Here is a 27726-nt window from a genome sequence, read left to right as displayed (position 1 = left end):
CCCGGGGTTGTTCCAACGGGTACACCAGGACTTTGTGGGACGATGTCATGCCTGCAGCGAAGTTGAGGGACACTACTTTGAACAACTGTTGTGAATGTAGCAGGGTTCCTTATCTTAAATTGATACATGTGCCCTTCTCCATCATCCCTGAAAGTTTGTATCATCACTCCGGAAACACCCTGTATTTGTAGCTTGATATGAGATCGACATAACACTGCACGATCCAATTTCTGCAGAGAAAGCCATCAAAATAACTCTATTGCTGATTTTGTTCTGCAATAATTTCTACATCCGAACCAAAATATTGTGCGCACAGTAGATCAATCTTGATTCCAGAGTGGGAGGAGAACAACTGTGATGGAAAGGAGGGGGCAAAGTAATCCAGAATTTTTCCGATTGTTCAATTATGCATCAGGAGAGAAAGAGTGAAGACAAGCTATTTCAACGTTGATGACGTCTACGGTGGCCATTGGCCATCAATCACAACTGTCTCTCTGTGCCTGGATATAGCTTCTCTCCCAATCTCTCTCTCTCTCTCTCTCTCTCTCTCTCTCTCCCTCTGTCTGTGTGTGTGTGTGTGTGTGAGGGAGGAAGGGAGTTAGTGAATGAGAGAGAGAGAGAGAGAGAGGAAGACCTTTGGACCGTGGGGTAGAACATACAACAATGCAACTCGTCAACTTCGCAGGTTCGCATGGACTATACAAAGATGAATAGGTAAACACTAAAGAAGAACAGGGGAGAGGAAAGGAAGGGGTGCTGAAGAGAAGGGGGAAACGACAAAAGAGAAATGACTGGACTAGATAATTCGTCACTTCGCATTCACCGGTCGAAGGTAAAGTCATTTGTTTTGAACCTGTAAGCACGTCGTTTGTTCCGCGACGCCCGACGAAGGGAGGGGTCCCTCCCTGCCAATTGACCTACTAGGCGACCGTTCGATACTCCTGGGTCGAAACGGGCCGATCTTGACAAGAACACACGCACGCATACATGCACGAAACCAATAAGCACCACTTCTCTTCCGCAAAGAAGCCTATTTTTTTCTCCTTCCGAAGTCCTTCTCGAGGACGTTGCGTCCCCTCCCCCTCTACCAATGGCGTGCACGGTCTTGCTGGCATCAGAATCGAAGCTGGTTTAACTATTAATGTTTGGCGTTTAGAACAGGAGTTTCTAAATTACTTTAACAATTAATTATAAATATGGATGACCTGGAATCGCCATAAGTACAACCCTCTTTCTTTAGGTACAGTCAGCCGCAATATAAATGGGACACTAGATCCTTCATCGAAAATTTGCTATTAAAATCCACTTATCGCCGTACAGTTAGGCAACACACATAACGCCTTGCAGAAGGAAGTATTTCAGGAACTAGGTGTCCCATTTTTATTGCAAGTAACTGTACTTAATTTTGACTTCCGATGGTTGCGGAGTAAGGGGTGACCTTTTGAGAAGGCACTCACAATACAACCTCACTTCCACGAGTAAAACCAGGTTGACACCAATGTTGTATGTTTCAACAGTTTTAATTTTGTGGTTGTTTACTTACTTTCTAATTTTACTAATGCTTTGATTGTATTACCTGATTCGGCTTGCGAGCTCTGGGTTTATGGCACCAGACCGACCAGTCACTCGCAAGTCTTAAATTAGCTAATTTGTGAACTGTAAAAAGATTAACACAAAGGAAATAAACTAGTAATAATAGATAAACCTTCAAATCCAATATTCACTACATTTTACACTATAAACAGTTGTATTTCCAATAATCAACTTTTCTTCTTATGCCAGAGAATGTGGTGTGTGATTAAAATAGTAACAATTTGTTTCAATAACAACTCTTAACAAGCTTAACTTTAATAACGATTTAAACTACCGTCTAATGCGTTTAAAAGTATTTTCTCGACGCCCGGATAAAGTTTGGTCAATCGCGGTGAACTCGCAACGCGACGTCTGAAGGCACTACTGCCAACCGAGGAATTACTTGCTCACCGAAAGAGTTGATGTTAAGCCTTTTCTGTTCCCAACTGCACTGTTCTCGTACTTTTTGCATCACTCACCCCATTGCAACTCTAAGGCTGTGATTCGTCTTAGTATAATTACACCATGTAATGTTATCCAATCGCATTCAAGCTCTTACCCGCCTAGCTACAGCTTCTATTGCGACACTAAAACACGCTCACTGAAATCCAACAATCTTCCTACGCGCTATTCCTGTTCCTCGTAATCATCCTTTCGTCCTACGTGTGCGATATTTTACGTGACCCAAAGTAATCGGTCACAATGTGAACGAGGTTCTGGCGACGGGACTTGTGTATCCAGCATAATTATCCGTGGGACTTGTGTTGCATCGCCCATATGTACTTGCGATATAGGCTAATTCGCCGCGATATAGGCTAATTCCGCTTGCTGTTGGCGCCAAGTTTGTTCGTCAAATTTGTTTTAAGTTCACTTTGGACTCAGATCGACAAATCGGGTCTGGGCCTACAGTTTGACGTGGGATCCGAACCACTGCAACCCCACCGTAACCTCTTGATTACAAGGCGGCAGCGTTACCATGGCATCGGGGAGGCCTCGTGTAAAATCGCACATATCAAGTACGTTAAGAGCAGCGAATACATCACTCGTACAGTGTTCCATTTGTCGATTCTAGAGGTTCATTTTGTAAAATGAAATATAAGAGATTGAGTTTACAGGAAAGGAGTGTATATTGTATGTCTAACCTTACAGGAGCATGATGATTGTCAAGAATATCGTCGGTCAGTTACCAAGTTACATCTACATTGCATGTTGATGGTGCAAGCACTGGGACAAAGATCCGAAGTTGAACGCTAAATAAGGGATACCGATGGCGGGCGCTAGCAATGTCGACAATGTTCCTCTACGTTTAATAGCTGGCACACGATTAAATTGCGGACAGAATATTAAAAGGATGGGGGGCGAAGCAGGCCCGCCTCCACCCGCATACATTCGAGGGTATGCGCCTATTCACCTAAATAAACCAGGACGTCTTTTGCTCCGAATTTATCGGTTGTGGACAACGTTCAATCATCGAAGACCCAAGTGTAAGGAACCTAATCCATTGCGAGACACGTCCATCAAGAATTAGGCTATCGCAATCGAGAGGCAGTAAAGTGTAGCTTAAAATTACAGAGGAATTGCAAAGCACTTGTTAGTAATACGCAAAAATAAAATCTTCCAAAATCTCGTTCAACACTCATTTCACCATCTCCAATAACATTTTCAGCAAAACGTTTTCATTGTTTCGTCAGCCATTCTGAACGTCAAACTCTACAAGCAAACTTGACGATTTTCCTGTTGCAATGTGACCACCACATCGCAACAATGTCCGTAAGTCTAGCACAACTGAACAAAGTGTAAATGTTCGACCGAAGCAGTGTGGATAAAAATAATGAGTTTTATTTTAAAAAAATAGTTTTGATGATTCTTTTCATTTAAATCAATTTTGTCTTTTTAAGTCGATTTTTTTATTGAAAAAAAAAACATTTAAATTGCTTGAATGTTTTTTGACACCAAACACATAGATATATGTTGCTTTTTATGGAAAGGCTTTGTCTGTTAAATGGCCCTGTAAAATATTTTAACAGTTTGATTAAAGCAAATAAAAATTACATGTAAATATTATTTTTTCTGTTTCTGATTCTGTATATATGAACTCAATATGAAAATGTTTGTTTAATGTGTTAATGAAACTATAACAATTTCAGTAACCTTTCTTCCAGTGAAAATACAACATTCTGGATGAACTCTATAATTGTAACTTAAAATATTTTTTTATAGTCTTCGTAGCTGAATTGTGGTGATTTTTAATTATAGTTTGCAAAATATCATCTGCCATAATGACACTATTTACAGTTTAACATAATTAGTATTTTGTATATTAGTCTACACAAAAAAAAATGTTTTCTATTTTTGTCTATAAAAATTATTGCATTTTAAATTAAGAGAAATTTGAGTGTGTTTACATTTTACATATTACATTTACTTTCGTGTGAGCTTCACTCCACAAGTACATATATTATGTTTCCTTTCTTAAAGCCTAATAAACACCACTCAATGATTACAAGATTAATGTACTTTCACCAAAAGTAATTCTGATTAACAAAATCCTTATGTACATTATTCTATAAATTATTTCATTAAAGTGGCTTAAATCAGTGATTTTTTAAAAATCAATCCACGTTGGTCCAATGTGACCGTACGGAAAAAGGTTCTGTACTTGGAAGACGTTAGATAACATTCCTGCACAATTATAGTAAGTGGTAAAAGATATTGTGGACAACTGTCTATCATCGTCGACCAGTGGCGGCAATTAAGGGGGGCGAGGGGGGAAGTTGCCCCCACCCCACACTTTTCGCCACCGTACTGTGCTAAACCTTACCTACAAAGGGAAACAAACTGTCATTGCCCCCCCCCCCCCAGTTTTGGCACTTTGCCTCCTCCCCCTCCGGTTTTGGAATCCAATCGCCGCCACTGTCGTCGACCTAAGATATTTCTGATAAACTTGGCAGGGCTATCCATATGCAAAAACTTCAGAGTCCGTTGATGAAGATAAATTCTACACACGTAACTACATTTTAGTTGCATTCTTGCCTTGGGTGTTCAATATAGGTGGAAACAATAAAACAAACTTGTCAAAACATGTCTATAAGAATTATGAAGGTACGGGAGGAAATGTTTTAATAAAATGGAAGAAACTGGGTGATGTGGAGATGATTCTTCTACTCCAGTCCTCGAAGAAAGCCCTCTATTACAACAGCTTGGTTATTAAAAAATTCTACAGGAGTCAATATGCCCGCATATCTTTGGAAGTCCTGGTCCATTATTAGAAATCTTGAAACATTCCTTTCCGGAGGGAGAAAATATTCTTCCCAGAAAATATAGGAAATCTACTCCATAAAATATTTTCTACATCTTACTTAAATGCAATAAAGAACCAGGAAAAGAAAGTGCGAACATATTTACCTTACATGTTCTTAAGCAACTTATATTTTTGTATTGATATATAATTTGGTATTTTTCGTTGCTTTCCTGTCACTTTTGGCTGCGATCAGGATGAGTGATGATATGATGAAACTGATGAAGGGACACTCACAAAGAACATCCTTGTCCAGGCCTGGAATCGTGCCCTGGAGCCCTGGTTTTGTAACTAACCATTATTAGTTCACAGAGGTCGGCGAGAATTGATTGAAACACAGGAAGGACAGTGGAGAAAGTAAAGAAGATCGTGATAAGAAGAAAATGCAGAATCAAGCAACAGGATGTGCTATCCGTGAAGGTAGCATTGCCAAGACGATTAACAAATGAATGACGAGCTATTAACAAGTCACACAAATACAGCCTCCGTGGCAGAGTGGTTAGCGTAGCACGCTCCGAAGGCAGGAGTCCTAGGTTCCAATTCTTGATACGGCATTCACGTTTGTGTTAGTTTCATCAACCAATTCATAAATTCTCAATTCATCCTCACGGTCACGAATAATCTAAAGCAATGTGCAAAGTACATGTACGGTCACCGGCAATAAGAATGAAACGCCTAGATCCTGAAATACTCGATTCCTTCAAAGGCGCTATGTGTGTTGCCTAATATTAAGGCGGTGGCAGAACTTGTCAATGAAAATTAGCTATCAAGATTCACTCATCGCCGTAAAGTTAGGCAACACACATAACGCCTTGCAGCGAAGCTAGTGTTTCAGGATCTAGGTGTCCCATTTTTTTGCCGTTGACTGTACATACAACAAATCACAGTCTTCAAGAATCTTCAGCGAAGAGATGCAACAAACATCGATGGAAAATCAATTACAGACAAATGAAGTGGTTTGGCCATGTAACCGCAATGGGGGAGCAGAGGAAACCTAATCAGTTTCCCGAGGCAAGATCGGAAGGAGGAAGTCCCAGGGGTGACTCAAGGAAGAACATGAGAGTACGATGGAATATACAAGAAGGGGGAAAACAAGGTATTCCAAGAGATCTAAAACTTTTTCTCTGGACAGAAAATAATAAGAAAAAAAGTGTCTAAAGTCATAATCATAGAGCGTACATTAACTTTCAATCAAGACTAAGAAGGCTAGCGAGACAAGCCTCGGTCTCGTCTAGAAATTCTGGACATGATCATGACTTACTGTTCGACTCTTCGACTCAAAAGAGTCAAAGTGTGCAATAAGTCAAGTTTTATGCTCAGGTACACTAATCGGCATTGGACTTACAGTTTAAAGTGGGGTCCGAACCAGAGTGCTTCCATCGAAGATCGAACCCGGGAACCCTTGCTTAGAAAGCAAGAGGGCGCCACCACATCAGGAAGGCCCATCTTGAGACATGTATTCACATCTCAATTTATTTATTTTACTTGGGGTTTCTGCCACTTTTGGCTAATTGCGAAGATGTGGATAACTGGCGATACGATAAAATACGAGGGCAGATCGGAAAGTAACGCACAATTTTTTTTTCTCCCCAGGTATTGCAGCTGGAATGCTGAAATTGCACGACGAGAGAGTTTGAAGTTTGCACCACAGAGGGTATTTTTTTTCCTGTGCAGCTCTAGCGAGAGAAGCCTGAACTACGAAACAAACATGGCGCGCATGTTACTGTCGTCCACGTGTGAAGAGCAGCGAAGTGTGGTTCGATTTTTGTGGGCCAAAGGGCATAAACCGAGTGAAATTCACAGGGACATGCGTGGCGTGTATGGGGATACTGTCTGGACCGCAGCAATGTCTCCAGGTGGTGTGCATTATTTCAAGAGGGCCGTGTGAACCTTAGTGATTCGCCACTCTCCGGGCGGCCGGTAACAGCTTCAACTCCGCAGAATATCCGTGCCATTGAGGCAGCAATTGTGAACGACCGGCGTGTGCACCTGCGAACCTTATCGCATACGTTCAACATTTCCTATGGTGTGATGTACGACATTGTTCATGACACGTTGAAATTCCGTAAAGTTAGTGCTCGCTGGGTTCCTAAGAACCTGACAGACCACCACAAGGGCCAGCGAATGATGACAAGCATGGATCACTTAACGCGTTACGTCGCAGAAGGGCATGACTTTCTGAAAGGAATCGTCACTGGTGATGAGTCGTGGGCGTACCACTACGCGCCCGAAACCAAGCAGGCCTCTATGGAGTGGAAACATGCTGGTTCCCCAGTACGAAAAAAAATCAAAGTGACTCAATCTGCTAGGAAATTGCTTGTGACAGTGTTCTGGGACATGTTTGGTGTGTTATTGGTAGACTTTGCTGAACACGGGCCACTGTGAATGTTGCAGCCTACATTAAAACTTTGGTTAAGTTGCGTCGTGCCCTTCGTGACAAACGCCGCAACATTCATGCTGATGGTGTCAAACTTCTTCATGACAATGCCCGTCCCCATGTTGCTGCTCCTGTTCGTCAGAAACTCACCGAATTTGGGTGGGAGGTGCTCCAGCATCCAACATACAGTCCGGACCTGGCACCGTCGGACTTTCATCTGTTTGGTGCCATGAAGAAATTCCTGGCCGGCCAACGCTTTGCGACAGATGCGGAAGTGAAATCAGCAGTCCGCAGATGGCTATACTCCAACCAAACGGACTTCTACGAACAGGGCATATTGAAACTGGTACCACGATGGGAGAAATGTGTTGAGAAACTTGGCGACTATGTAGAAAAGTAGGTCAAAGATGTCAGTTCATTTGTGATTTGTTTGGTTTTTGTTACATATTAAACTTTTTGCGCAAAAAAATATTTTGCGTTACTTTCCGATCTGCCCTCGTAGATGAAGGGACAATCACAAGCACGTAAACAAAATACCATACAAGTTCCACAGCGAATTAATTTGGTTGAGAGTCCAGACGCCAGAACCTCGTTAGTCTGAAAAACGCAGTCCAGAGATACTTACTCCTGTCCCAGCTAACTGTGGAGCTGGACCGCGCATAGCAGCAGAGGAGGAGGAAGGAAATCGAGTAATGAAAGCGCATATCAACTGTACGGTCCTGACGGTACATGTGCGGAAATGTCATGGCATGTACGGACGTACGGTCCAGACCTTAGTCCGTACACTAAATGTACACTTTTTAAAATTTGCACCTGCTGTTTTATCCCTAACATTTCCCTAAGAAATTCTTAAATCAAGCGTACGAACTTGGAGACAAAAATACGGTCCGTTTACCATCTGCGATCTGTATTGTCGCTTTCAAAAGTTTGCAACGCTTCCAGAGCGAAGAATCGGGTAACTCCAGTCGCACATTACGCAATCCCGTTTCTCTCATTGTTCATTGGCGGAGCCGTCTCGCGTCACTACTTGCGTAGAGACTTGTTCTCGTTCGCCTGGTCTACAGTTAGCTGGTACAGGGTTTACGTGGAAGTGAGGCTGACATTGAGAAAGGGTCACAGTTACACCCATATTCAGATCTCGAGATGAGACCTAGCCTCAGACAAGTCTCGTCTAGGTACCATTTCATAATCAATACCGAATTAATGTAGAGAAGGGGTGTCTACAACTCGCATGTATAGGGGATAGTAGTATGATGAAGAAGGTTGGTCCTATTGTGAGGTGCGTAGCAGGCCTGATCAACCCGTCGTATATGATGAAGAGTGCTCTCGTATGAACGTGTAGACTGCAGAGCGAGCATCTGTACTGTAGCGTTGTAAAAGGGGCGTAAAGCAGGCAGCGTGAGAGGCTTCGTCGGTCGCGTTCGTACAGTGGGGAAACCCCTCATCTGGTTCGAAACAGTATAGTGGAATTTTAATCGTAGCACAAGAAAATGAGAGAACCATTCCCCACAGTATGTTTTACACCTGAATGCTCCCCCACTCCTCTGTTCCTATTGGCCTTGAAGTGGACTGTACAGGCGGGATGCTCGCACCGCACGCTTGCTGTACTCAACAAATGCAAGCAAATTGCTCAAGCCTGGTGTATAACATTTGTCTCCATGGGTGATTTACAGTATATGTACATACGTATGTGTGTGTGTACATAATGCTAACCCCAGCACTGGCTCGCTCAGTTATCGATTTGCTTTCATCGTAAACATTTTGTAGTCAACTTAAAGTTTCCCCCTCCCTCAAATACTCCCTAAACGTCCTCTGCGACAGTGCTTCGCTTCAAGACAAGTGGCGTGACGATTTTACTTGCGCAGTTATGCAATTGTTACACGTCAAGTAGCGTTTCGCACGAAACATACCCGCCTGTACGACATAACGAGACAGGGCTGCAGGTGGAAGAGGGTTGGGGAGCGGAGGGGAGCTGCGAGTAAGAACGAGGGGGAGTTAAGAACACGGCAAGGAACGAGGGGGGCAAATGGTCCAGAAAAGGGGAATGCGGCACGCGGCTGTGAGCTAGCGCATTGTCATGATGAAGAAACAGAAATCCTCGTACGGGGCAAAGGAGGGCGGTTTTCTAACTTTTCGCACAACTGCCTTCACGAAATGGTTCAAAACCTTATCGCCAATACGGTTTAGTTTAAATCAGGTAACCATTGTTTCCATATATCCCCCCCCCACGTCTATTGTTGTCCTGGATTTGAGGCACATTCTTTCATGGATATAATCTTGCGTGATCTAAGTTGTGAAGCAACCCGTAGCATGCGATCCTACCAAGCAAAGAAAAAAAAGAGCACGACGACAGAGAGGGAAAAAAAAGGCAAAAAGAGGAGAAAAGGAAAACCGTGCCAAGAAATTTTAACATGAGAGTCCATTTATCATTATGAAACAGCACATTGAATGTTTACTGTGAATATAAAACAAGACTTGCCTTTTAAAAAAAATGATTAATAACTTCGGGAGTGTAGTGGGATGTATCAAAACAAAAAATTAAATCACTTCATTATTAGAAAACAGGTTTGCAAATTGTAGTCTTTGGGTGGATTTTGACCCACTGTGTTTCTATGAAGAAAATATATTACGGAATATGAATTAATATTTTTTGTCAAAGTCCGGTCGTGCATATTGTATAATGAACGAAGAGGCTAGTGATGGCTAGAGCGCGTAAAGTGTTCGACACTAGATCTCGCCACCGTAGTTCCCGGGTTCGAGTCCCTACATGAGTGCTCTTAGTTAGTTTGATTGAATTAATTCACTACACTACGCTTTTCTGCAACTTTTGGCTAATCACGAGGAAGAAATTGATGAATGGACAATCGGAAAAAACAAGGACAGGATACAACACAAGCATCACAGAGGGTTCTACTGGCTTTAAGACAAGACAACCCAATCTGCAACAGTGAAATCCAGGTTTACTACTTGTGGAAGAGAGTTTGATCGTTGAGTGCCTTCGGAAGGATGCTTTACACCCCATGTTCTTAGTGTGTACACCAGTGTTGCCACAATCTGAGGACATAATTTCCCTTTCCAAGGGTCACAATTTCCCTTTTTGCTCTGTTTTTCCCTTGACTAGAAATCTTTAAAAATAATAGTAATAAATAGTATATAATCTGTACTATTTTGAGTTTGGTGTCTTAAAATTTGCATGGAATTTCGGTATTTTTCATCCCATTTCGTTTAAAGTTTGGTTCGAATTTCCCTTCATAAAGGGAAATTTCCCTTCATTTGGCAACACTGGTGTACACCTGAAACAATTTCATCTATTCATCACTCATCCACGTCGTCGCGATTAGTAGAAAGGGACAGAAATGCGACGTAAAGTAACAAAAACATACACTGGAAAGGACGTTGGCCTTTTCCTTACAAAGTCCAAGGAGAACAATTAGTTGAATTCGCAAGTGCTCTGTGCTTGAAACAGTACATAAACTCAAAGCGTTAGTAACTGAAAGCAGTGAATGGACTTCCTGTAAACATTCATCTACCGATTTCTTAGCTTTAACCCGTGTATCTATAATCTCAATATTTGTACCAGGTATCTAGATGAGTTTAGAAGAATATACGTTGGTAGTACTTTAGTATACCGGAGACACCTATCAATGATTTATTTCGCAATTTTTAACATTGCTAACGTACTATTCTGCATTGCGGAACATTTCTTTAGGTGAAATAATGAATTTCTAACGAAAAATACCTAAATTTAAAAAAAAAATTAAAAACATTTCACGAGATTTTTTGACCAAAAAAAAGTTGAATTTTTGACATAAAGAGTAATTATTAAACCATTGACGTTAGCCCCAAAAACCATTGACGTTAGCCCCAAAAACCATTGACGTTAGCCCCAAAAACCATTGACGTTAGCCCCACAAACCATCCACGGATAGCCCCAAAAACCATTGACGTTAGCCCCACGAACCATCACGGGGACGAGGTATGCCTACTAGGTTAGGTTAGGCCTGTTAGGTTAGGTTCCATTAGCACTCCTTTCGTTCAATTTAGCATATACGGACAACATCGGTTTTTTTTCGATGACGTGCAGAAAGCAAGTGGCGGCAGCAGAAATAGCGCGTCGGAAAGAGATTTTCGTAGAAAACGACATGCATTCGCATTAAAATGGATCAAACTACATTCCCGAACATCAACAACGCTACAGAAAATGATTTGCGTAATACTTTCTCCTGTAAATTTGAAGAAATCCGTCTCCGGTATAGTAGTGTTACCTATACGTTTACAGTACAAGAGCCGTGGTACAGTCAGTGTGACGTCTAACCGCGGCAGACTCTAGTTCGATTTCCGATGCGGATGATTTCAGTGCTAATTTTGCAAGCGGCTCTGGAGTTCACCTAGCTTCGAGTAAATGGGTACCTTGAGGGCAATAGAGTGGGGTAAAGGCGGCTAGAGCGTGGGGCTGATCACGTCTCCTCAGATCCTGCATGTGTGGAGTATTGCCCCAATTCCCATGCTATCCTTCATGTCAATGCACAGGACAGTGAAAAAATATGTTTATAGTATAATGACCGTAATTTACATCCATAGGCGGCTTTACCTTGCGAAGTTCCGAACAAAAGAACACAAATTTACGTTACGGTTATCTTCAGACATTCACTTATCATCGTCGTTTCCGTTAGTACGATAATGCTACCGACACAAACATGAGAAGATAAAAGTATAACAAAATAAGAAAAGAAACAGTCGTTAGTCATACATAAAACGTTGGGGAAGGTCTGTATTTAGACTGAATGACGTCACGAAGTTCTCAAACAGGTTTTCCGCGTAATGCGAGTACAACGGGTCTCCGGCAACGTTGCTGGACGAATAATAATATAAATCAGGAATTCCTTAAGCTATATCTGGCAGAACTACGTGTTCTGCTGGCGAAATTGATGGAAACGAAACAATTCGGTAAGGGAACGCCCTCTATGCTTCATTATAGTGGCGGATTTGGAAGCTGGTCAGTGTGGACAGAATGCGAGATTGCTTTCGGAAGAATTGACATGATAAAACAGTCAAATTGGATCTCAATCTTTATAAATACCTTCCCGAGAGTAAAGCTTTCGATTCCAGAGGATCACATTGATTATTTCACTGGCACAACCATCTTACCTGTCATAGCTTGTCCATAAGTTCCAAGAGAGTTGGAAGTTCAAAGGGTTGGATTGATGGATTGATTTTACTTCACATTTCTACCACTTTTGGCTAATCGTGAAGATGATGAATTGTGACACGATTACATGGATGAAGGGACAACCATCACCACATGTGGAAGACAAATCATTCAGAGGATAACCTGGCTGCAGGTCCAGGCACCAGAGCCTCGTCAGTCTGCAAAATACAGTACAGTACACAGTCCACCCTGGACTGCATTTTACGTAGCATCAAAACTCTACAGAAAGAAGGGGATCATAGTTAAGAAACGCAGTGTGGGACATTCTATGCGTCTGTCGCGAATGTCGCGTCGAACGGTTGTCGTTTTGGAAATATAGTATTTGTCTGTTGTTTACAAGTTATCCCCGAACCACACGCGACTACCGGAATTCGGAAGGGGGTAAACCTGTTCTAGGATAATTTTAACCCCCTTTCACCACAAAACCACGTAATAACGATGTTTTTGGTAGGGGTAAACTTGTCATAGTATATTTTTACCCCTTTCACAACAAATCCAAGTACAACGATATTTCGGGTAGGGGGTAAACTTGTCCAAAGACATTTTTACCCCTTTGCACCACACCACCACGTAATCTTAATGTTTTGGGAAGGGGATAAACCAGTTCTAGGATATTTTTACCTCCTTTCACCACAAAACCGCGTAATATGGATGGGTAGGAGGTAAATTTGTCCTAGGACATTTGTACCCCCTTTCGCCACAAAACTACGTAATAACGATTTTTTGGGTAGGGGTAAACTTGTCCTAGGACATTTTTACCCTCATTCAATACTTGAGATCATAAAAATTATTGTTTTATTGGGGGGTATATCTGTCCTAGGATATTTTTACCGAGGAGGTAAGAACGTCCGGGGATAAGGATGTCCTGTTACACCGGCGCAAACGGGAGAAAAAAAATTCTAGAAATTCCGGGCGTTTGGCAGGAAAATTCCAGACGCCGCTTTCGCGTGTTTCAGCGTGGCACACTACAGTGGGTACCAAACCATTTGAAGAAGTAGATAATGGAAATTTCCTTCTCAGCGGTGCGGTTCGACAAAAGTGCACTGTTTATGACAGTGACATCGCCAAAATATTGCACCCATCAAGGCATCTAAAAATGTAATAGAATAATCTCTCACCTGTATACTAACACCAAGATATCTGTACCATAGGAAAATGTGCGAACTACAGGTTTCCCCGTGGCTTAACATTCGACACTAGCGCCACTTCTTAAAGGCTCGAGGTACAGATATGGTGGTGGATTTAGCGGTAAATACGAAAACCTGCTGTGTTTCTAAGGCATTTAACCCTCCATCGATCAGAATGAAACAACAATACTGGTCCGTAGGCTACTGTAAGGTCTAGTTGCAGATTCTAAGGGTCAGTAGTCATCCACAACAAATCTAATGAATATTGGTTAAACAAATTTTAATATAGCTGCTCGAAATTAGTTCTAATAGAAAATTTACAAGCATAAAATCTTAAGAAACGAATTTAATGTTCTGAGAGAAAGAAAATTAAGTTTAAACTTCGGATTTATTTCAAATGATACTTTTAACCTGCTCGACTCCGGACGTGCACCCCGAAATTGTGGGTTGGAGTCCCGACACGGGTCTTTCATTGTGTTTGTTCTTCCACTTACTTGATCCAATAATATCCTTATTACCACAAGTAGCTTAAAATAGAAGAAAGGGAATGTTAAGTAACTGAATACAATCGGCCTCCCCGATAGCGCAGTGGTAACGTCGTCGCCTTTTAAACAAGAGGTCTCGGGTTCGACACCTGGTGGTCTATCTGTGCCTGAAGTGAGATTAAGACAAACTCAAATAACATAATACAATCAAACAAAGAAAATGTCCCACCGGCTCTAAATCTTCCATTCACCGAGTATTTGCAATTGTCTTGCTTATTTCTTTTCTACTTCTACGCTTTAATCGCGTCGATGAGGATGACTTATGAACGAACAAGGATGAGACGAAGAACAAGAACAGACAGTGGTCAGGATTCGAACCTGAGAAATGTGACACATACGAACAGGTAAAGCAACTGGAAGTAAAGACTAAATTTGTTCCCTTCCGAATGCACTTTCAAAATGTATTTTTTTTAATAAGTAGCCTCAATATAAACCTTTGTTATTTTATGCCACCTTTCTTTGATTCCTTTTGGTTAATTACGACAATAAGGATGAAGGAACTAATTAAGTAGATAATTGGGATAAACGTACATCCATACCTTATTGACATTCGAACCTAAGTCCCGTGGCGTCAAGGCATGATTCACTAACCACTCTGATACAGTGAATACTTATGTGGAGTAAAGATTATCTTGTACATACTTCTTTAAAATGTTTGCATAGGTCAACCCTTTAGCTATTAACACTTTCATAAGCGGACAAAAACAAACATTCATTTATCTGGGGACATTGAATGGCTCGTGGTAAAAAGTACTTACAAGTCTACTGGTTCACACAGTTTGACGATCACATTTTATTCATTAGTAATATCTGAGGTCTGTGTGCTGACAGATGCAAGGAGTAATAAAATATAAAATAACACGATTATATTACTCGGGAGCTTATCGTCAGTAAGGGATTGTGGAGAAGATCATTTTGCACAGACTATAAGGAAACAAATAACAATTATGTATTTTCTAGTTTTACGTCGCTTTTCTATCTCCTTAACGATAATCGCGATGATGGAGATGAATGATCTTTCGCTTAAATTGATGAAGATACACTCAGAAATATCCCGGCCTACGTCAGGACTCGAACTTTGAAACGTTAGTGGCTAGATTGAGAGTTGAGGCACTCTACACGCACGGTCACTGAGAAGGGGAAAAATAATGTCAAAGTTTGTTTTAGGTTCAATGTATACTAGGGTAGTACCCGAACCTACAGTTGATTCGAACCACTTGGAATCGAGCCCGGGAACCAAAGACACCAAAAAATTCAGATTTCTCTGAAAAAAACAGTTTTTGCCATTATTGCCTCGTGGGTAGAAACACGGCGGTCCAAATAAAATATAATATGGCCAGCAAATTTGAGTTCCAATCATGTGCAAAGCACAAATATGCTTCCTAACTGTGTGTAATCCGAAAGATCACGTCATTCCTTTGAAAATATGCAGAGTAGCATCGATGGAAATTTTGTCTCGTTTCTGCTTTTTTTTAATAGTCTTGCCAAGACTGGATAGTACAGTGGGATCCATGAGTATTATCGTGCAAATTGTCCATCACCATGTTCGTGCACTTTATTTAACCCATTAAGAGCTTCAAGAATTAAAAGAATACTCAAAACAAACTGTTGACAACTTCTGCATCGGCATACATAAGAATCCATCACTTAAAAACACATAGGGTGTAAGAGAAAAATTAATGGAGATTGTCATGGACAATTTGCAGGGTAATACTCATGGATCCCACTGTACTAGGAAGTGTGTGTGTTAAAGTACTGCATGGGACCACTTTAGCTCCCTCCTACTCTTTCGAGTTTCTCACCCCCGAGCGTATATAATGGAATATCATTTTAATCGTATGTAAAATATCTGCCTTGGTAGTTTCAGCCCACAATCATATTTTCATATATCACTGTGTATTGGTAAGACTAAACTACATTTTAACATGGAGATGATGGCTACGGTAACTTAAGATTCAATTTCACTGCGCCTATCACTTCAGGATCCATATTTGAGGACACATTAGCACAGATAAAATACGATTATATGTGTACTACTGGGCACTGTGCGAATTAAACTTTTTGCTTTGGGGGAGGGGGGATGCCAACTCCAAAACCGGCCACTGAATTTTTTCTCGGGGGCATAGTAAGATTTCATATCTTGCCCTTCAGTCACAGAAACTTTTATTGTTGTTATTATTATTACTATACTTTACAAATGATAAAATTCAAATTGAAAATACTTTGGCGTTGTACACAAGTTCAGACTAGAGTGTCTACCATTTTGATACAAATTGGATTCACCTTGCTTCTTTTCCATAAACATCTATCACTTTGTTGATGAACAGTTCTTTGTCTTTTTGCACCTTTCACAATGCACAGGTATAAATCATAGACCACTTAATCTACTGTCCATCAAGGTACCTTTGATTCATGATTTTAAATGCCTAAGGGCACTGTAAGAAAAAATAATAATTCAAAATGACGGGGTGTGAATTATCAAGGTCAGATACAGACTTTTCGTAATCCCAAAAAAGTCTAGAAATTCCAGAGGTTCTCATTTAGGCCAGGTTATTTCTTTATATTTTCTGCAGTCTACAAGTGTCCGATTTTTTAAATTTTATTTCAGAAGTGCAAAAACAATCACTTTAAGAGGATATAGTGTACACAATTTAAGATTTTGGAAATTTCCCGTCCCGAAAACTTTCCGACCCGAACGGAAAATGGAGAATTCTTTCCGTCCTGAAATTGACAGTTTATTTCACTTCGCTTTTCTGCCATTTGGCTAATCGTGAAGATTGGGATGAGTAATGATATGATGAAATTGATGAAGGCGCACTCACAAAGAACACCCATGTCCAGGATGAGATTCGAACGCAGGACCACTGGAGTCGTAGCGAGATGTGCTGGACACGAAAGGTTTTTCAATTGCGTTTGTTAAGAAATGGTCTACTGTATAATTACAATTCCATTTTCTTTTAGGAGGATAAAAAACATCCCTGGCAGGGATAAAATAAAATGTTTTGTGGGGGGGGGGGGATCCCCGGCATCCCACCGTTAATTCGCACACTGCTACTGTGCTTCGAACGAATCCCGCTTGTTTTGCTTGTTCGGGCATTACTCGCTCAAGGGAAGAAGCTCTCAATTCCGTACGCTATCTAGCGTCGTATCTGCTAACAATTTGGCGCTCAAACGAAAACTTCTCACTACAGCAATCTAGCGTGTGTGTCTATAACTTGGAATATATGACTACTTAGAAATCCTGCACGGCAAGTACACCAGTCGGAGACATACCGTCAGACCCTCGGTCACAAAAACTTCAATATTTGTTCTATGTTCGCTCCATGCTCAGATAAACTAATCAGCATTGAACCTAAAGTTTAAAGCGAAATCCAGTCTGTGCAGTATGCTTCCATCGGGCATCAAACTTGGGACCCCTTCAGAGAGGACCCTATCAACTGTACCGTAATATCAAAATATTCCGTAATTTTACTTATATGTTAAAGATACGTGTAAAAAAAATTTGCTGTAATAATTACACATGTTTGTTAATAATATACAACTACCCTTCTATTTAACCGTAATATTAAGGATATTTAGAGAAAATAGTGTATAGGGAATGCTATGACATTTTCTACATTTTCTCATGATTGATTGATTGAATTTTTGTTTTAAGTCAAGTTTTATGCACAAATAGGCTAATTGGGACTGGATCTACAGTTTTAAGCGCGATGCGAACCACTGTCTCTCCACCGGGTATCGACCCCGGGACTCCTTGATTACAAGGCGCCGACGATACCACTACGTCATCGGGGAGGCACTACATTTTCTCAAGTGACTCATCGTTGCATCATGGACATATATTTTCCTGGGTTTATCAAAGTATTTAAACTTTTATTACGTCGTTTTTTATAATTTTTAGGCTAATAATTGCGACTAAGTAAGGAACACAAGCTGGAATTCGAACCCGGTATAAGCAACTTCAGTGTCGAGATCAAAAGTTATCAACATAATTAATATTCGTACATTCTTTTCGTCAAACCAAATACAAAACAAAATTTGTGAAATTATGTACCTTGACATAAATGCACCATGTAGGCTATATACATTTATATATTGTAACCGTAATATTAATAATTTTATGGGAATTAAGTTATGTATTTCAGAAAGATTTTAGATTCCCAGACATTTAGGAAGCCTATTCCGGAATGGTCCTAGAACTCCGTTGCTACAAAGGTGATTATATCTGTTTATTTCAGTGTTGTCCGAAAGATGGTGTGGCTATCAATTTGATTTAAAAATTGCCGAATTCAGAAGACGTTCTCACAAAACACGGGAATCAAAGGAGGAAATCTGACGAATTAACACACTTGATAATTATTTATTATAATATGCAAATGTTGATTAAATAGTATCACAGGAAGACTCTTTTTAAATACAGGCTTGCATAAGTTATATAAGAAAAAAGACTGAAAAGGTCCCAAGGCAGCAAAGCTAATGGGACCGAAATACCCGTCCAACGAAAACAAGAGCGCATACTTTCCCACTCCCTGTCATGGCTCATAACAATCACAACCTCGCTCCACAATAACGCACTATGTCCTTACAATGTCTTATCGGTCGTGTGATAAGACTCCATCCAAACAGCGGCTTCACGCGTGTACTTCCTAGTGTCAACAATTTCGGCGTGACAACCTTTCTCACATAAGGCCGACATCGGATGTTGGTGGTGACAATGTAAACTTATTTATTTCGTGAGGTTTTTTTTTTGTCCTGAGCATTTCACGGCGGCTTTGTTTTTAAATGGTGTGTTGTATTAAATCGGCGTCAAAATGTCGCAACTTCTTCCTAATCTTTCCTTTAATGTTACATGATTGTTATTCAGATCTAGCCACATGTCTCTGCCTGTGTGGAATGAGGGAAAGCTCATACACACCATCGTAAACATGTAATAATAAGTGAAACGGAACAAAATATTTTGTTGAAAAATTCAGAAGTGTCAAAGTTGGTATGAAGTTAAATAAAAAATAGAAAGAAAAATCTACAAGAAAGAATTACTTGTACACGGGAAATCGGGTTCGATTCACAATATTTGGAAATTAGTCAGTACAAACCGCGTGTAAGTCGCATATTTATGTCGCTAGGTTATACACGACGATGAAAAGAATGGCGATAAGGAAATCATTTAAAGCAAATCATAAATTAAACAGAGGACATAGATTTTCACAAAAGTGGAACAAAACGATAGAGATTAGAACATTAATATAATGAATCGACGAAAGTAATTCCTGAGAAAATTATTTGTGTTAAAGAGGCGTTAAGGGACTCTGTCTCCGTTGTCCAACATTTTCGTCGTAATCAAAGGGTTTCGAATTGGATTTTCGTGGAAACACTTAAGTAGCTCAGCTAGTCCATTACGAAGAACTGTACATGAAGTCCAGATTAGCATGAACGAACTGTAAAAAATATATATATAAAAAGAAATAAAGTAACAAATAGAAAAGAACTTCGCCAAACTTTCGAATCGCCTTAGACTCCACGAATTGACAAAAACAATGGTAAAAGTTCATTTTTAGAAAGAAATATTTTAATCTGGACTGGATCTACAGTTTAAAGTGAGAATCGAACCAATTAAATATGCTTCCGTTTGAAATCGAACCCTGAACCTCTTGATTAACGTTAGACAGCGTTATCAAGATGAATTTGACAGATGTACACGTGTATCCCTCTTTTCGGAAACACTGCATCGCCCAATTCTACATGCTCACGTTCGAGTAGTCTTTTCGCACGTGCAAACGCGTTCACTTTATTCTATTATACATAGTTGTTTTCCGTATCAGTGCGACTGTCAACAATTGCTATCGCATTCGCAACACACCGCGTCAATTGTGGTGCGTGCGGAGTTGTGCAGAATTTTTTTTTTAGCATGGCGCGCGCGATGACACCTGCGATCGAATTGAAACTTCTTTCTTTTTATTTAGACGAAAAGTAAAAAAAAAAGTTGACTTACCTTCGTGACGTGATCAGCTGCATTCTGGAAAACTACACGTGTAGCACGTTACAGAGTACTTCCCCCCTCTGCGATCACGATGTACAAAACTTCGACTCCACGGAGCGAAACAAACGGCCACACGAAGTTGGGAGCAAACTTTTCCGGACTCCACGATTTCGTAGCGCCACGACTAGTGGCTCGGTTCCAATCCACACTGCGTCAACTCCGCCGTGCATCGATCTGGGGGAGGCTCGCCGACCGGGCTCGCAACACTGCGCCAGAGACATCTACCGCACCCGATGCGAGTCTGCGTCTTCTATCAGCGGACGGTCCGAAGATTTTGACGTGAGATTTTTTTTCCTCTCGCGCGCGCGTAAAGTAACTAGTAAAGCTTGCATGAGAACATCTTGCGTAGAGGTAAGCAATATTTCAGCGCATGTTCACGCTTTTTTTTCTTTTCGTAAAGAGAACGAGAAAAAGTGGATATGCCTTCCGTATCGTTCGAAACTGAAGAATCTTTACACAGATTTGGCGTAGCGATTGCTCAATTTTTGAGAATCTTACGTACCTGCAGACCAACGCTACCGGTATTTAATATATTGAATTTATTGGCCACGTGCTTCTGCAGAAAAGTTTCTAAGCCGTGGTGGATGAAGAGGGTGGGTCAGTGATGTGGTGTCCGCGTAATGTTTTGTCAGGAGTCCTACGTTCAGTTCATTGATTTGGCATATTTTACTTCGCTTTTCTGCTACTTTTGGCTAATCCCGAAGATAAGAGTGAGTGATGATTAGGGCTACGATTTTCATGACCTAAAAATCACCAAAATATGCCAAATAAAATATGCTCTAATGACCTAAAATTTTGCAAAATATGCATTAGAATTTGGAAAATATGCCCTTATAACTGGACTGTTTCAATATCTAAATGCTGTGATATTTTCACATACGTACTATTTTTAGTTCACTTTATGGGCCCTGAGTTGCAATCCACAATGAATACTTTCTCTAAATTTTCAAATAAAAATGAAAAAGATTTTGCTGCAGTCAAAAAAAAAAACATGGAGTGAACATGGAAGTTAGAACGAATCCAGTCCGAACATGATTGTATTCTGTATATTTCTTGAAGAAACGAGAATATGCTGAATATGACCGAAAATCCATCAAAATATGCTCTTTCACGCATAAGTGGCCAAATATGCCAAACTATTTCCTTAAAAAGCACCTTAATTCAATTAGTTTCTTCACAATATGAATTCCTATATATTTAAGGAACACATCACCCATACCAAAAAAGAATATGCTAAGTCATGAAAATCCTATTAATAAATTGATAAATGGACGACCAATCACAAACAACACCAATGCTCAGGTCGGGATTCGAACACTGGAACCCTGGCGTCGATCACCTTGTATTCAGTGGAGCGGTTATCACAACGTGTTACGACGCCATATGTCCCATGTTCGAATCCCGACATGAGCATGTATGTTCTTTGTGAATGTCCGTCCCTTTATCAATTACATCATATCACTCATCGCATCGCGTTGCGATTAGCCAGAAGTGGCAGGAAAGCGACGCTAAATAATAAAAATTAGAAAATCACTCAATCAAACCTAATATTCAGGAATATTCAAACATTTTCTCTCATTCTTTTCCCAGGTAGAAAACCTTGCTTTCTACGACAATACAGCTAAATCGAAAGAGTATGCATTTCATGTACCAGTTCAGAAAGATGTGTGATACGATTTTCTCATACTTGCCAGTATCATGAAAATGCTTATAATAGCACACTATGTTTATTATTATTATTATTATTATTATTATTATTATTATTAACAGTAACTGAGAGCTTTGAGTGGTCGACTTACAATCTTGCAAGCGATGTTCCTGGGTTTAAATATCGGCGTGGTAATTGGCGTTCCTTGTGATTGTCCCTTCATCAATTTCATCGTGTCATCATCATTCATCCTCATTGTCCTCACTGCGACAAAAAAGCGGAGCTAAATAAGAAATCCAAACACAAATTAACAATAACTATGACAAAACATGAAAACGACATTAAATTTTAAAGTAGCTAAAGATCTTCTTGTTGAATTTTACGTAACAACAGATCCAACATCGAAAAAATCCTAAATCTTCCTCCGTATTTTATGGGTTAGAATCAGTGTTCTAATGTAAAGGGAAACCAAATTATCCCGTCCCGTCCAACTCCTTCCGGAGTCCCTTGCCCAGCGCTGGAATGACTATTTTTTTTATAAGACACCTAATCACTTTCGTTTTACTAAAAACTTTACTGTTTGAGCATGTTACGATTGAGTGCATCGAATTTCATTGAAAAATAAAGAAGTTCAATATGCCGACCATCTGCTTTCAGTAAGTTTTTTTTTATTATTTAGATATACGAGTTTCCTGGTTTCAAAAATAAGGAAGTTCGATTAGCTCATACTATTTCGCTACACATGAACGTGTATTTCGATTATTATCAACTTTCAATATAAACATAATGAAAAACTAAATATGCTGACCAAGGCAGTAATTTATTTTATTAAAAACATAAACTAACGTAACGTTTCAACCTTCTAGCAAGGTCTTCTTCAGACTCTGTATCAAGTACAAAAGTAACCAGATACAACAAGAAGGGTAATATATATACACAAACATTACTCCCTCCAGACTATTTAGAAAGTTGTTTGGAACTTTCTAGCAGATGACTTTCACTTTCCAACTTTACTTTCACCTAAAAGGCTAAACACAATTACTTCCATATAGAATGTGGTTGGACTTTTTAATCTCACGCTCTTTTCCCTTCAATTTTCTTCCTTCTCCTCTGAAGAAAGAAATGGGAAAACAAGGAAAAGTAGATAATTTGAGTCAAAAAGAAAGGGAAGGGATGAAGAAAATCAAAACAAGAAATGATGTGGTGATAGAGCAGGCAGATAAAGGTGGAGCAATTGTGGTGATGGAAAGAGAATGGTACGAGAGGAAGTTTGAAGACCTAAAAGAAAATGGATATGAGGAGATTTGTGGAACAGGTGAAGAACAAACTATAAAATAAAGAATCATTAAAGACTGTAGGAGGAGTGGATTCAAGAAATGCATAAAGGAGACAGGAAGACTACCAAGTTTGAAATGCTTTCCAAAGATACACAAAGAGGAGATAAAGTTAAGACCAGTAATGAACTGCAGAAACAATATTTTGGAACCCTTAGAAAAGAAATTAAAGAAAGTTATTGACGTGTTAGTAACACAGCAAGAAAGCAGAGCAGTTAAGAACAGTGAACAAGTAGTAGACCTCATAAAAGGACTTAAGTTAAATGAGATGAAGACGACAATGTTTAGCTTAGACGTGAAAAGTATGTTCCCGAGCATCAAGAGGGGACACGTTTTGGACATTATTAAAAAGAGAATGGGACAAGAAATTATAGGAGAATGGGATAGTGAAAGGGTAGTGAAGGCGCTGGAAACCATTTGGAATAACGGTTACAGTATAATGGGAGATAAAATAATGTTAATGAGTGAAGGACTAAATATAGGTTCCAGTCTAAGCCCAGCATTGGCTGAATTGGTTATGAATGAATGGGAAAAGAAAGTGATAGAAAAGGGAGGTGACAAAATGATTCTGTTTTGCAGATATGTGGACGACTGTTTTGGCATATGGAAGGGAACGAAGAGGCAGCTTGACATTTTTGCCAAAGAAATTCAAGATGAAGAAAGAGGGATATTATTGGAACTTGAAATAGAAGAAGAAGACAAGTTAAGCTATCTAGATATATTGATGAAAAGGAAAAGAGGACAAGAAATTGAAACCGCTTGGCATCAGAAGAAGTGTGCAGCAGGGGTATTCTGCCACAAAAGAAGTGATGTAAGTGAGGTGACAAAAATAAATTTTATAAAGAATATGGAGGACAGAATAAAGAAAATATGCATGAAAGAATGTGAAAAAGAAGGCAAAATAAATAGCCTATGGAAACAGCTGGAAAAGAATGGCTATGAGAAGCAGGATAGACTGGACATAAACAGAAGAAGTAAGAAAACGGGCAGGGGAGAATTGGAAGAGAAAGAAAAAGAGGAGAGAAGGTTTGGAATAAGGAGTATGGGGAAGACCACAGAAAAGATATGCAAAGTGCTTAGAAAAGCAGGAATTAAAACTTACAGGAAGGGAGGGAGAAGCATCTTAGGAATAGCGAGGAATGCTAACAAGAAAAAGGAAAACAGAGAAGAGGAAGAAGAAGGGATTATCTACGAAGTAAAATGTAAAGAATGTCAGAGTGTGTACATAGGAGAAACGAAAAAAAGGCTGAAAGACAGGTTGAAACAACATAGGGATGATGTACGACTTAAGAGAGAGAGAAATGCAATATTTAAACACACGAGAGAAACAGGACATGACATAGAGTGGGATGAGGCTAAGCAAATAGGAAGGGAGAAGAGAATGCTAGTGAGAAAATGGAAGGAAGCCAAGGAAATAGAGAAGAAAGGCGAAGAAGACACAATGAACTGGAATGGGGGACTGAAGTTAAACAAAGAATGGAAGAAGATGTTGGAAAGAGTGGAAAGGACAAGAGAAAAAGAGGAGAGGAGAAGGAAGAAAAATGAAGGGAAAAGAGCGTGAGATTAAAAAGTCCAACCACATTCTATATGGAAGTAATTGTGTTTAGCCTTTTAGGTGAAAGTAAAGTTGGAAAGTGAAAGTCATCTGCTAGAAAGTTCCAAACAACTTTCTAAATAGTCTGGAGGGAGTAATGTTTGTGTATACATATTACCCTTCTTGTTGTATCTGGTTACTTTTGTACTTGATACAGAGTCTGAAGAAGACCTTGCTAGAAGGTTGAAACGTTACGTTAGTTTATGTTTTTAATAAAATAAATTACTGCCTTGGTCAGCATATTTAGTTTTTCATAATCATGGAAACAAGGCTTAATGGAGTTATAAACATAATGTCACTTTTCTAGCTTCAAAAATACGAATCAATTTGGCAGACACTTGCTCCCATACCGGTGAGTTTTCGATATTTGCCCCCAGCATAAACAATCATCATGCTAAATATGAGCTTTCTCCTATGAAAATTAAGAAAGTTCAAAATTGAGGTGAGCGAAGAAAAACTTTTCTCCATATTTCCATCTGCCAATACTGGGCGTCCCATATTTTCAAATGCCGATATCAGTTTCGTATATTGATATTTCAGCAATCCTATATAGCATTTTATGGCTTCAGAAATATGAACTCTAATATTCTTTAACAATACCAAGTGTATACTATCTGTACTACGTTAAGTACGTATATTTTTAGGTATTTTATTTTCATTTTTTCTGTATTTGCCGGCTTTAGACATTCCCCTCACCCCAGTTGCGAGATGGAACGTAATGTGTAAGTAGAGAGCTGATCTGCTTGACAATTATTGACTCTTCAATAACATTTTAAATCAAGATACTGCACTTTTGGAAAATCGCCCACTGACTAGGCCAGCAAGGCTTTCCAATTAGTGGACTGCCCTCGTATGTGTACAAGAGTAAAATAACACAGGCGTGTCAAATTAACATTAATTGATCAGGTTCCGAAACGAGCTTGTCTGTATGTCAAGGCGCGTGACAACTATCTTTTCCTGCCTGTTTGGAAGACAATCAACGAACAGTATTTCATTAATTTTTGTCGAGCCATCCGCCCTCCCGTGTTTCCACCGTTAACGTCATTTTGGAGGACAAGCGAATGCATAGGGTGATTTTCATGCTTGAATGGTAGTTGTCAAATGATGTGTTGGATCCTTTGAACCATGTAGATATGGGTACTTTGAATAGGATTTTCTGTTGATGGAACTATGCTCGATTGTGATAAGGGACTCCAGGTTCGATTCCAGTAGAGGCTCACATTCCATTATATCTCAAAGCTCAACCTGCAAGAATTACTTATAAAGTTTAAAGTCTTACAGAGAAACAAACTGTGTTCTAATATTACATAGATATTTTTCAGCAGGTCTAGGCAACTCGCCCTATTTGTGCAAGAGCGCTCTCTTATGCACGTGTGGAACTCGGATCGAGCAAGGTTGCAGTAGCGTTGTAAGAAGGGCAGGAAGGAGAGGTGGGGAACCTTGAGGTGCATAGGCCAGAAGGTCGCGGTGCACAGAGCGATCGGCAGTCTCCACAAGTGCCCACAAGTTGCCTAAATCTGTTCTACAGGTAGGATGAATACTGGTTCGACCGTACCTCGCGGCGGTTTCGTTGGTAATCAATCGCCTTTTACTCACTTTGAACACTTTCGTTTATAATGCGTAAGGAGGAAAGACTTAACCTGCCTCGGGAATCTGTGGAGCAAGGTCGCGCATAACGGTAGAGAAGGAGATAAAGCGAGTGGGCTGAGCAAAGCAGTCCGCACTGCTGCAAACGGCTGGTAGCTGTAATCACTTTCTCCTATTACACGTTCATATGTCGAGTCTTGTCGAGTCCTACTTGCGCAGATGACTTGTTTTCGTTCGATTGTAGTATGTGGTTCAGGACGCGTGTAAGTGTAAAATGGGGCAAACAAATGCAGTGAATTTAATGATTTTGCGTGTTCGTTTGTTAGGGTTGAAACGAGAAAAACTTTACTAGAGAAATTTGAACTCTTTAATTCCTCTACACACACTGTCAGTTTGTCGGTGATATAAGCTAACATCACATATATAGTGTATAAAGACAACCCTGGCTAATATCCTGGACTGTTTCCCAGTAACGTATGTCCAGAAATTGTGACGATGATGTGATAAGGCAGACATCAATAGCTGTGGCTCGTCACCTTTTCCAGTGCTTCAGCTCATCATTGATCCTCATCATCGCGGTTAAACTAGGGGGGTAGAAAACTGCGTAAAATAAGTACTGACCTCCCAAATAAAAATTCTACACCAAACCAACCTTCAACAAACTTGGTTGGTGAAGTATCAGGTAGTGAGAGGGGAGAAGAATGCGTAAGAAAATTTACTGCTCTCCCCTCATTTCAGCGGAGATCAGCGCGTGCACTTTCTTTGCCCACCCACCCCCTTGAAAACAGAAAGCGTGGGAGCTGAACGGGTATGAAGGGAGAGGGGGCTCTGCACGCTACACTCCGGATTGGCATCAGGTTGGAGCAGAGTACAGCACGTCAGGTGCTAGAGGGTGGGAGACTCAAAGTGGAACGGAAGATATCCAGGTGAAGGTCACAAACTGACAAGATTTGATTTAATGAGGTTGTGTTGGACTGCGGATAGTGGTGAACTTTTTTGTGACATTTTCGTGATAATGTGCTCCCTCCCCCGGAAAGTCAGCCTTAATTTTATCCGCCTCGCCAAGAACACGTTATGTTCTTCCTGTCAAGTGCTTTATTACCCTCTAAAACAAGAATAACGATTGACAGGATTTCGTTTCTACAGGGTGTACCAAAAGTCCCATTACCCCCCTTTTGAATTATAGACAAACTGCACCTGCAGGCGAATAATACTGTGCCATGAAAATGGCGGTTTGCACACAGATCCTCTGGAGTAAATGGTGGTCATTGGTCTGATGTATACCATCCTCTCATCATACGCATGCTGTTAAAATAACATTACGCAGGTTTGTCTACAATAAAAAAGGGGGGGTAATGGGACTTTTGGTGCACCCTGTATAAGCATGTTTCCACAAGA

At 40.2% G+C, this 27726-nt stretch overlaps 1 protein-coding gene across 3 annotated transcripts in view; it reads right to left on the bottom strand.

Annotated features, from left to right (window-relative positions):
* The window catches only part of nolo (ADAMTS-like no long nerve cord), a 752674-nt gene extending 732377 nt beyond the window's left edge, over nt 1-20297 (bottom strand). For all 3 annotated transcript variants that reach the window (XM_083130826.1, XM_083130827.1, XM_083130828.1), the window contains exon 1: nt 20118-20297. The gene's annotated coding sequence lies outside the window, so the exon portion shown is untranslated. The remainder of the gene's footprint in view (nt 1-20117) is intronic.
* Nucleotides 20298-27726: the final 7429 nt, after the last annotated feature.

Source organism: Lepisma saccharinum, chromosome 11 (assembly GCF_977018435.1).
Source record: "Lepisma saccharinum chromosome 11, izLepSacc3.1, whole genome shotgun sequence".
NCBI classification, from domain to species: domain Eukaryota; kingdom Metazoa; phylum Arthropoda; class Insecta; order Zygentoma; family Lepismatidae; genus Lepisma; species Lepisma saccharinum.
Note: the sequence above shows the minus strand (reverse complement) of the source record. Positions and strands in the feature narration are given on the sequence as shown.